A 12,662-nucleotide genomic window follows, 5' to 3' on the forward strand; every position below is an offset into this window, starting at 1 on the left:
CCCACCCCCTTCCAGATGCCTAGGCGAGTAAGACACGCGGCAAGGCGACACCATACTCATATCCTAATCTAGGATGAAGCAGCATAAACATACCTTGTTGCTGTCAATTCTGAAGCAGAGAGTAGCAAATAACAAAACTGAGCAAAATGCAGTAAGGTACAATCACATGAATCAGTCATCAGGCACACATTCACAAAAAACTAGCTTATTATATAATATGTATAGTGTATGTACAGTGGAGTAGAGCAGCCAATGTTGTTTGCCTCCTACTGCAGGAAGCTCAGCACAGCAGAGCAGAGTATATCCATGTCCAATCTAACCAAGCATGGATGTAGATGTAGGCGGACTGGATTGGTCGTAGCAGAAGGGATGGGAGCCGCTGGACCGAGGTGTGGGCACAGCTGGACTGAGGCCCTGTGCCGCCAACGAGGATTCCGAGAGCCGCCGCCCTCTTCTCCTTCCGTTTCTTCGTTCCTCTCTCTAAATCTGCGTGCGGCACAGATGGGGTCGCTTGTGGAGGTGTAGGCGCGCAATTCCTGCGCACACACGCTGCTCCCGCCGTTTCTCCCTCATGCCGAATCGTTTTGGCTCGTGGGGTGTCTGCTGGGCGGGAAAACGATGCCAATCATGCCTAGGCGACGACATTGGACGCCATACACGGGGAGGGCACGGCGATCGCGATGCCAGGATTGAAATTCCGCTCGGACAACAAGGCGACGACTTAAAAACCATGCTAGATAACGGATGAGAATTGTTTTTGTGTGGTTTAATGGTTGGTGGTGTAATATGAACTTTTCCTTTTTAAATCGGCTACCACACAATCTTCCTCTCTGAATGTACATTATTGGTAATTGGTAAATGCGATCCTTTCCCCCTCAAGAAAATATTATTCGGAAGGGAAAATACCATCTCTTATGGAATGACTTCTGTCAAAGTTGTCACATGTTTTTATTGACATTTGTCGTTTTTAGGTGAACATGCAAATTGTTTTTGGGAAAATTTCGAATCAGTATCTATTATTTTCTAAATGATAACTTTTTTACTCTTTATCTTCTATTGTAGATAGCCTTATTAGTATCTTGCAGTTCTGTTACCTAAAGGTAAATAAGTTTCAATTGTAGATAGCCTTATTACTTGCAGTTTTGTTACCTAAGGTAAATAAGGCTTACATTTTGTTGCTATGATGGGTTTTGGTCAAGACCACTGGATCATCATCTATGCTATATATTTTATTTTATTTATTGTTGTGTTCCATCCTATCCCCATTTGCTTTAACATTTTATTGTTACTTTAGTACATTTACTTCTACTGATGTTCTGGTTATGACATCTTGAGGTTATATGTTGGAACCAGTTTCTCCAAGCTGATTATTGCTTTCATTCTTTCTGTGCAAAGGCACGTTCCAAGCTCCGGCACCACAATGCAGCTGTACATGTACCCATAGGATTAGAAGAGGAGTTCGAGGGTCTTGTTGATCTTGTAGAAATGAAGGCTTATAAGTTCGAGGGTTCTAGTGGGTGAGTCTTGTTCTTGAGAGATTTTCCATAGGGCTATTTTTTTTTGGCATCTTAGATGGCACATCTATTTCTAAAGTGCAGACAGAATGTCACCGCATATGATGTTCCATCGAACATGGCAGATTTAGTCAGTGAGAAGCGACGTGAACTTATTGAAGTTGTTTCCGAAGTAGACGATCAGCTTGCTGAAGCTTTTCTCAATGATGAGCCAATAACAGCTAATCAGCTTAAGGTTTGTTCAACTTGACTTTAAAAAACATTTTAGATCACCCCCCCCCAAAAAGTCTACTATCTCCATTATTTTTATTGTTCTATTACTTGATTATCGTACAGATATATATTTTGTAAGGGATTGTGAATATAGAATATATATAGTTGATCTTGCTATGTTAAAAACATTTTGGTAGTCAGATAGCGGCTCTGCTTTCTTAATTTGTCAGTAGAACATGTAACGAGTAATTTGTATGATGGAAGATGATTATTTGAATTTTTTCAGTAATTAAGTTAAAAACAAGCCTAAATTCCTTTTGAATTTCAGACCGGTTATTTACGGCAAGGTGTTTCTATAATTTGTCAACATAAGCTCATGATCAAAATTGACCTGTAATTTGTCCAGCAAAACCAAGAGAGAAATGTAATTATGCATGCATAAATGTTTACAGTATCATCTAATTAAATAAAAAAAATTCCTGTAGATGTAAAAGTGATTGTTGAAAGGATGTGATGTCCTTGGGCCTTATTGGTTGGGGTTATAAATCCACACCTGTTGAAGTTTTTGATCCTATGCTATGAAAAATGGTTTACACAATTATATGCTCTGTAAGGAAAAAAGTATGTCCTGCAAATCTGTAGCCCTTGTTTATTGGTGATATGTACAATGCTTTGAAGTCTTGGTCCTATACCAAAGCAAATATTTTTTATGCATTTGTATGAGCTGAAATTGAAACATTTAGAATTTGTAATTAAATCTTTATGTTCAAGATATGCAGATGATCTTTTTCTGATTGGTATTTGAGTTCACAACAGGATTTGTTATTTATGACATGATATCTTGCCAACTTATTGGCACAAAAGTTTACAGTCAAAATCTACATTTGTTTGCATCTTTCCTATTTCTGACTATACTAGGTTTTAAAAATGCATGATAATGGTATTGATAAATTGATGACCGGTTAGTTCTTCCAAAATTGTTGTCATGCTGCTTGATGTTATATTCTTAATCAGGCAGCTATTCGAAGAGCAACAGTGGCACGGAAGTTCATACCAGTTTACATGGGAAGTGCATTCAAAAATAAGGTTTGTTGCTGCAATTTTCGTCCAGTCCCTGAATGTTTTCATTTATTTTTTATTTCTTGTGCAAATGGTTTTAAAAGACCCATATCGTCTTGGTTGATAATGAAAATGGTTGCTAAACCTGTGTTCCTAAAGGTTTTGAAACAGCTCTAGAATTTATTGTTACTGATTTTGCTTAGCAAATAGCTGGATTGTAAATTTAAAACAAGCAGCTGTGATTGAATGGGCCTTGCTGCTTTTGTATTTCAGAACTTTAATTTAATGCATGACGTATAGTATGATATAACTAAAACTTTTTAAGTATAATAATTCTACTAGTGGTAAGAGCAAGCCCTTAAAAGTTCATGTGGCAAGTCACACTAAGGCTGTATTGAAAGCCCAAATGTAATACAGACTAAATTATGTCATATATGCTATTTTCCTAATGCTACAAATACAGGTGTCAATCTTCTCTAATTCCAAAAGTAAAGGTAGCAAATTAAAAATTGAAATTATGCACCGATCTTTTATTTTTAGAATATACACATTATCTGTATGAACCATATGCAAACAAACCTGTTTTGTAACTTATTATGTGTTGCACTGAAATATGTTTGTGCCATCAACCATCTTTGGATGTCTTAGGTGCTTGCAATTTAAGATCTTCTGTAGACCTACAATCAAGCACAATGCTACTATTGTACAATCCATTTGTTCACGGCATTCAAAAGGGATCTGACTCAAAGGAATAATAGAGTAATTGCATTGGATAAGCATCTGCTTTGCTCTTCGTCCTCCTATCACCAATGTAGTAGGAGATAGCCAATTTAGCGCAGACTTATTAATGCTTTAGGACTGTTTAAGTCAACAACAATCACCCATAACTGTGGGTATTGGCTGTTTATCAAACTTTGGTGAAGATAAGTCTTTGAAGTTTTGTAACCGCTCTAGGATGAGAAATATAAGCAGCTGTGATACAATGTTGGCAGTTATACTGTTAATTCTAACAGTGAAATGATTTATATAAGATGATTGCACAGTTTTTTGAGCTTACACTGTCTGCTTTAATTGGTTTTATAGGGTGTTCAACCACTTCTTGATGGTGTGCTGGACTATCTACCATGCCCATTGGAGGTTGACAACTACGCCCTTGATCAAAACAAATCGGAAGAGAAGGTACTAAGGGATTTCAACAATTGTATTATAAAAATAGATCAAATCTTTTCTTCGCTCTTTTTAACACTTCCCATCTTGTACCACTCATCCTACTAGTGGAAATGACAAGGTGGTATGTATATAATGGTAAGAAGGTTGGGAAGCTTGTTTGTAACTGTGGAGCATTTCCACTGTAGCCCTCCGTTATAATTAGTGACAAATTTCATACTATTATTGTTTGCATTGAGTTACAGCTTTTATCTTGGTCTTAGGTATTATTGGCTGGGACTCCAGCTGAGCCACTTGTGGCATTAGCGTTTAAGCTAGAAGAAGGCCGTTTTGGTCAGCTGACATATCTATAAGGTGATTCTTGTTCTTCTAGTTACTGATCTATTGTTTTCTTGCTGATTATCTCTGTAGTGGAAGAAAATTCTATGATATTTACCTAACTACTTTATTCTTACTGTTTCTTTCTAGAATCTATGATGGTGTGATACGGAAGGGTGACTTTACATACAATGTCAATACAGGGAAGAAAATCAAAGTGAGGCTTAATTTTTTCTCGAATGTGCAGGAGAACTGCGCATCATTATATTAAGAAGAAAATGAGGTACCCCTTCAAGGGTTACAGAAAGAGGCACTGTAACACTCCCTAGAAATACATCTTATCACTCACTCTCTTAAAGTAAACTACAAGACCAAGGCTAGACCAGACCCAAAATTAGGTGATCATAGGGGCCAGGGCAAGGAGGAAGGAGACTCCTTTAGCCCCAGCGATAGACCACTGCGGCAGATCCTCCTTGGTGGTCGAGATGATGCTGCTCAAATCAGGGTCAGTCCCATCAAAGACACACCGGTTTCGTTGATTCCATAGATTCCATGCTCCCAAAATGACTATAGAATTGACTCCTTTTTGGACCTGACCAGATACCCTGTTACTCACATTATCCCACCAATCATCGAAAATCAGATCATCTGGTCCCAGGGCAAGTGCTTGCAGTCCAAGCCCTTGCAGCACATTGAACCACATCTGGCGGGAAAAAACACAAGAGACCAGTAAGTGGTCTATTGTTTCCTCAACCTGGTCACTGAGGGGGCACACAGTAGGGTGGGGAAGTCCTTTTCTTGCTAGGCGATCAGCTGTCCAACATTTTTTGTGTGCCACTGTCCACATGAAGTATTTGCACTTGTCAGGTGCCCAACTCTTCCAGAGGCTTAATTTCAACTTCCAAGTCCCAGCAAGGCAGTTGAGCCATTGCTTTCAATTGTTTTTTGAGCAGGGACCTTTAAAGGCTTTAACAGTTGAATATAGCAACATTTTCAACTCAAAGGACCATAAAAAATTATTGGTTGAATATGCTATGAAGAATATAAAAGGGGCTTATTGTATATACAAAAGGAGGCATTTTAAAGTGTCTGGCTTTGGAGCCCTTAAAATTCTACTCTATAGACAAATGGATGTTATTACAGCAAATAACTGCTATCAGTGGCAGTTGAGTCGAAATGACGGCCATTTCATGATAGAGCTAGTAGTAATAGTATAACAAAAATATTGGTAGTATACTTCTTGTTTATGTTAGTAAGTAATCCTTGTGTTAGTACTTAATTACCTTCTAGAAGTATTATAGATCAGCTAGTATATTTCCTCAGTAAGTAAAGCTAGCAGATGTTCTCTTACCGCAAATAGATGTAGACAATTTTGTTTTTGCTTAGGGGTGTTTAGGAGAGCTCCACCCTCAAAAAAACAGCTCCAGTCCACAAACTCCACTCCACCAAATAAACTCCATCATGTTTGGCTACTGTCTAACTCCACTCAACAGCTCTAAAAGGACAGCCCGGCTCCTTCCACCCTGCCAGCCAGCAGCATTGGCCAGCAGATCGTCTCGGCCCATCTAAACTCCCCTCACTTCCACGCGGGCCCTGCTTGTTAGGTAATTCTTCTACCTCCACTCCACCTTTCCTCTTCCTCCTCCCTGGGTGTGGGATGTGGTTTTTCCGCATGTACTGGTGGCCACATGGACTATCGCCACCGTCGGAACATCTTCCTGCACTGATTTTTGTGTAGAGAGCGGGAATATGGAACACAGCTAGTACACTTAAATGAAGGGGAGGAATGACGATGTGGGTCCCAGCACAGGATCAACGGTTAGGATAGTGCCGGCGGACACAAGTACATGCAGGCAAGCCTTTCCCCTTGGGTGTGCCCCTGCAGGTGACGGGAGCCCTGGTGGCACCGGCGCCAACGGGAGCCCCGGCAGGCGGCGGCACTGGCGGTAGCACCGACGGGAGGTAGCGGTGGCGGTCGCGACAGTACCTCCGAGCGACGACGGCGGGAGCCCCGGCGGGAAGCGGGCGGTGGCAGCAGAGGCAGCTTCGATGGGCGGCGGCGATGGCGGCCCCCCGCGGGGGCGGCAGCAGGAGCATGAGGCCAATGGATCAGTTTGTTAACTTTTTCTTTTCTTGAAGGGGTATATGTGTAACCAGTGGCAGGTGGGTAATTATCCCCCAACTCCATCAGGTCCACTATTTGGTGGAGCACCTCTTGAAGAGCTCCCAAAAAAATTTGGAGTAGAGCCAATTTTTCCTGGAGTGGTGTGGAGCTAGTTGACCTGTTTGGATATTTTTTCATGGAGTGGAGCTGTTTTTGGTGGAGCGAGCAAAGCTCTCTCAAACACCCCCTTGGTAGTGTAGAGGTCGGTTTTAAACTTATGGCATATGTACTATAAATATGAATGGCTATATGCAATGCATGAGTAGTTTAACAGCTCCAAAAAGTCTAGCCTGTGTTCTAGCTCCCTGAGTAGTAGAGCTCCTACCTCCTCTATTCTACTGCCAACAGTTTAGGCAAATACAATGTTCATTTTATAACTTTCAATTAAAATTCAGTATGATATATGCATTCATAATTTTTAGAAGAGTTCTATATGGAATTCAAAGTTGAATATTTCAAGCTATTTTTAATTTGTAGTAAGTACATTCATGCATCCAAAATTTATTCTTATTTGTCTGTATTTTATATTTTACAATTTTTAGAAGAAGTACACCTCTATTTGCATTTGATATTTGAGAATACTAATCTTTTGGTTATCTTTTTTTTGGTATGCGTGTCGAACCCGGGACAGCGGGACTACCCACGAGCACAGAATATTCTAGAGTAGGGAATACTACATGGATACGCCCTACCTCTCTTATATCTACCCGAATAGGAGTAGAACTAGTCGACGTACTCGGGAACTAGCCGAACCACTCGGACTAGGATCATAACAGAACTCGACTAGGACTTTCCATGTAACCCTGTCCCCCCAAGATATATAAGGGCAGGCAGGGACCCCTCCAAAACATCGAACAATACCAGAGGGAATACAAACCACCACACAGGACGTAGGGCATTACACTCCGGGGGCCTGAACCTGTCTAAAACCTTGTGTTCCTTGCACCATCGCGTTCTGATCCCGGCGAGTCCCTACTCATAACCACTCTCCTTGGGATACCCCTCGCAAAACCCGACAGTAAAACACCGATAGCTGGCGCCCACCGTGGGGCCTCTCGCCAACGATAGTCAGAAGAACCCGATGGCTTCTCTCGACGACAAACCGTTGCTCGAAAAAGGCACCTCCCTTCACGTCAGCTCTTGGATCTTCGTCGCCGACGGATCGGGCGGTTTCGAAAACTTCTCAATCAATCAGGATCCTCCAGGAGTTTCAGAAACCGCAAAACACCATGAATTCGACGAATTCATTGATCAGCTCGAAGAAGTCAGATTTTCGGACCTCAGCAATGAAGCCCGAATTCAACGCAATCAAAACCAAAACACTCTCCGAGTTAGAGGAGGATTTGGAGAAATTACTGGAAGATTCCAAGCAAAAGACTCCCTTGGATGGAAAGACTCCACTTCTCAATTGCACCTACAGTGCTGAACCAAGTCTTCGAAAGAAAAAATCAAAGGCTAGCTTCAAGAAAACTACTAATAAAAAGTAGTCAAGAAACACTTTTTCAAACATCGATGGTATCGATGAAAAGATCGAGCTTTGCCTCGAGAAAGCTGAAGACATATTCAACATCAACACTTCTCTCAAGGAATCCTCCACCCAGTGGACTCTCAACTCTATAGAAATGGAACAAGACCAAGCTTTCATCAAATATCTCGAAGAATTGAATGAACCAATTCCCGAAGACGAACTAGCTGACTGGTCACACGACATCGACCTGTTCATGGAAGGATTAAGCAATCCCGACAAGTTTGAAGCTCTCTGGGAACAGTCCAAAGCAAAGAAACTGTGGGAGGACTTGCACAGGTCACTGGATCAACATCTAGCACAAAACCACCCTGCAAAAGACTCTGTTTCAATCAAAGACTACATGAGTCGCTGGTGCAACATTGTCCAAACTCCGAATTCCCCTACCCCGCAAGAAGATCACCGCATACCGCCGACATTTTCCTCGGAAAAACGGAACAATTTGGACAAATACAACAAATTCATAAATGAACTCTCAGTTCGAATCGAAGGCGGATGGCCACCAGCGGACCACATCCCATACGACGAAGACCTTCTACGACATACTCTCAGATTCTCTCCCCAAATCAAGCAAGACAAGGAAGTCTACCCGGCTTCGGACACCAAAAGAAACCAACTTGCGCCACAACCCGATTCGGACAAGGGGACCGAATCCGACAAGAAGTCGACTTCTACAGTCACTACAAAAGGAAATCGGCAGTCCGCAAATAAAGGAGAGAGGCAGCAATTCTCAGAAGACAAAGAACTACCGTTCCAACAAGGTCTCCCACTCAAGGAAGACAACGTCAATTCGAAAATTCGCAGCCACAATCGCGAAATTTTCATGGCTTTTCTCTCGGACACTACAAACCGAGAAAGTGATTCTACAACACTAGAAGACTTGGACTACGACGAATTCCTCTCTGAACCAGAGATAACTGAAATAGCAGCAGCTAGCAGTGAAAATCCTCCACAAGGAATCACAATCACCGTCCATCTAGATAACAACCTAAAGATGATTCTCAAGACAGAACATCAACAACAACTTAGCAACTCTTTCGACTACTCCAACAATGACTTACACAATGTTATCAATATTGGCCACAACGCAAAAACAGTCATCATCAACAAAAGAGAAGACCATGAGGAAGTCGAAGCCTACAGTCAGACTTATAATTACCGGATACCTGATATCTATGGGTATAATTCGCGAAAATGGCATCGCAACAAGGCAGCACCTCCTTCTCAACCAAAGCAGTCGACGACTGATTCTACTCACCAGAAAATCCATTCAAAATGCTTTTTGCACCACAAAGGAAAGCACACGAGCTTCCAATGCAGCACTCTTCGCAAAGCACTTGGAGCACCTCCAACTTCTAACAACAAAGAGAAAGTCAACACGAGCAATATACCCTTCCAATGAGGAATTCAGCATGCCAGCTACTCAAGAGAGTCATCTATTGGGCTTACCCCCGGTCTTATACCTATCATCTATTAGGCTTACTCCCGGTCTTATACCCAATAAAGGCTAGGATGGGTTCGCCCGAGCTCTGACTCGAGTCATCTATTGGGCTTACCCCCGGTCTTACACCCAATAAAGGCTAGGATGGGTTCGCCCGAGCTCTGACTCAACCCCAAAGTTACCCGCACTGGCAATCGAGTCATCTATTGGGCTTACCCCCGGTCTTGCACCCAATAAAGGCTAGGATGGGTTCGCCTAAGCTCTGACTCAGTTCACCACTCATGTTGACAGAAAGCAGAGATTAAAGAGAATCATCTATTGGGCTTACCCCAGTCTTATACCCAATAAAGGCTAGGATGGGTTCGCCTGAGCTCTGACTCGATTCATCTATTGGGCTTACCCCCGGTCTTACACCCAATAAAGGCTAGGACGGGTTCACCCGAGCTCTGACTCAATTCCCAAACCACTCGAGTTGGCAGAACAAAAATACTCAAGTCGATCAACGGTCTTACACCCAATAAAGGCCAAGATGGAAATCGAGTGCTTCTAAATTGGATGAAAGAGAAGATCTCGTCGCCAGAGACATGAGCTCCCCCCTCCCAAGGGGTTACTTCTTCAGGAGTCTTCACTCCATCAGTTACCTCGAATACCAACTTTTCTTTATTTACTCAGAGTCAAAGGCATGGCAAATCGAGTAACTGGGGCTAAGGGACATGTGCCTTGCGGCCCTAGAGACAAGTTCTCTACCTTCAGGAGTAAAACCTAAGAGACATGAGCTCCCCATCCCAAGGGGTGGTAACTCCTTCGACTACCTCGAATACCAACCTTTCTTTATTCACTCAGAGTCAAAGGCACGGCGAATCGAGTAGTCTAGGCCTACGGCCCTAGAGACAAGTTCTTACTTTCTCGTCCATGAGACAACGAATTATTCGACTACTGCGGTACTCGATCACCGGATGGGACATGCTCCCTATTTTTCTCGTCCATGAGACGACGAATTATTTGACTACTGCGGTACTCAATCTCCGGATGGGACACGCTCCCTATCTCCCAAGAGGACTCTTCTCGTCCATGAGACGACGAATTATTCGACTACTGTGGTACTCGATCTCCGGATGGGACATGCTCCCTATTTTTCTCGTCCATGAGACGACGAATTATTCGACTACTGCAGTACTCGATCTTCGGATGGGACACGACTTTTCTCGTCCATGAGACGACGAGTTATTCGACTACTGCGTTACTCGATCTCCGGATGGGGCACGCTCCCTATCTCCCAAGAGGACTCTTCTCGTCTATAAGACGACGACTTATTCGACTACTGCGGTACTCGATCTTCGGATGGGACACGCTCCCTATCTCCCAAGAGGATTTCTCTCATCTACAAGATGACGAATTATTCGACTACTTCGGTACTCGACCTATGGATGGGACATGCTCTCTATCCCCCAAAAGGATTTCTTTGTCCATGAGATGACAATTGATCGACTACTTAGGTACTCGATTCTAGATTGGACAAATTCCCTATCTCCAACAAAGACTTATTCATCCAAGAACTGACAATTCATCGACTGCTATGCACTCGAAGAGAAAATTCGACTACTATAGTACTCGAACAATCTGTCCATTTCTACAAAGGAATTACTCGTCCTCGAGATGACAAGCAAATCGACTACTACGGTACTCGAAGAAATGATTCAAGATAGCCGACGACAAGCTTCATGAAAAGGCAACCAGCTAACCGGCCGTCAAATGAAAGGAAAAAAAAGTACTATACATCACAATGACAAAAGTACTCAAGTGGACTCATATCCACACAAAAGCCAAGAGGACATTACAATAAACTGCTCAAGACTCTGGCGCCGGCTCCAAGCCACTAATAACCGTATCACGATGGGTTTTATCTCCGCAACATACTCAGAGAATTGCTCCTTTGAGCAGCCAACGGCAATCCCATCACCAATAAGGGACAAGTTCGCGGAAGGGATAAAGGACTTAACTAATCCTAAAGCGTGGGCCAAGTACTCTCTAGAGGTTTCAGAGAAAAAGCTACTAAGTCTCTAGGGGCCTTCACGAAGACGCTCCAGTAGACTTTTCCCAGCAGCTTCCTCGTCCTCCACCATGTCGACGACTACTTTGGCCGCCACTTCAAGATCAGTCAATTGCTGCGAGAGCTCCCTGATCTACTTCATATCACTGACCATCTACTTGTCAGCATCAGCCTTGATCTTGGTCAGCTTCTCTACAACATCTGCGTGATGATACATAATATTGGTCAGATTAGTCACCTCATTATCCTTTCGCAATAATAAGATTTTTAGCTTTGTCAAAGCAAGGAAAACATGAGAACAGAAGAAAACTACTCGAGGGACACAGAAGAAAGAAGAAAATACCTTTCTTCTCCTTGGTAGCAGCCTTGACCTTCTCCTGTAGCTTGGAAGCCTTCTCCTTCAGAGCAGAATTGTCCTGCTCCAAAGTCTCCACCCGGGATTCCAGCAGCTTGACCTTCTCCGACGGCTCCCGAGAAGACCTCTCAAGAGCAGCCATTTTTTCAAGCTGAAGCGACTGGTCAGCCATCAGCTGGATATCCTCCCCAGCCCGCCGAAGGAACTCAGCCTGCTCTGCGACTTGTTTGGCCAGATTCTGCCAACAAGGCATGATCAAAACAAAGTACTTGACAACAACACAAAAGCACTCGAGTACAAAAAGCTACTTACAACAAGAGCAGAATGGCAGCCCAGAATCCCCTGAGCAACACCGGTCGACTCCCCAACCGTTTTTTCTACCTCCTATTGCGGTTTCTCCAGCGGGATCAGATCAACTCTGGTAGCAGCCGAAGGACTCTCCGTCTGGTCCTCAGTCCACTTATCTGAAACATACAAAGACAGTCAGCAAAAGCTAGATGGAAAAATGAGTCAACCACATCAAGACACTCACCAGTGCCAGCAGCAGGAGGCTACTTGCCCGCCTCCTCGACCACAAGACTCTCCGCCGTACCGGCAGCAGAATCGCCCAACTGATCATCCCCCCGCAGCGAGCTGGGAGGCAACTAAGCAATATTATTAAGGGAATCAAAAATTCCCTTCTCTGACTCATCAATCCCAAGAGCATCTGGATTGCTACAAAAGGAAGAAGTACTCGACACTGCAATCACAGTATCAAAAGAGCAGATACAAACAGTCGATCAACAGACACACTTACTGAGAGGAGTGCTTCAGCACAAATTTCTTCGCCTTGACAAACTTCGGGACCACGATCTGT

General features: G+C 43.2%; 1 pseudogene; it reads left to right on the forward strand.

Annotated features, from left to right (window-relative positions):
- Positions 1 to 12,662, forward strand: part of LOC120703542 — a 45,596-nt pseudogene that overhangs the window by 23,903 nt on the left and 9,031 nt on the right.

The sequence above is a fragment of the Panicum virgatum genome, chromosome 4K (assembly GCF_016808335.1).
Source record: "Panicum virgatum strain AP13 chromosome 4K, P.virgatum_v5, whole genome shotgun sequence".
NCBI lineage: Eukaryota > Viridiplantae > Streptophyta > Magnoliopsida > Poales > Poaceae > Panicum > Panicum virgatum.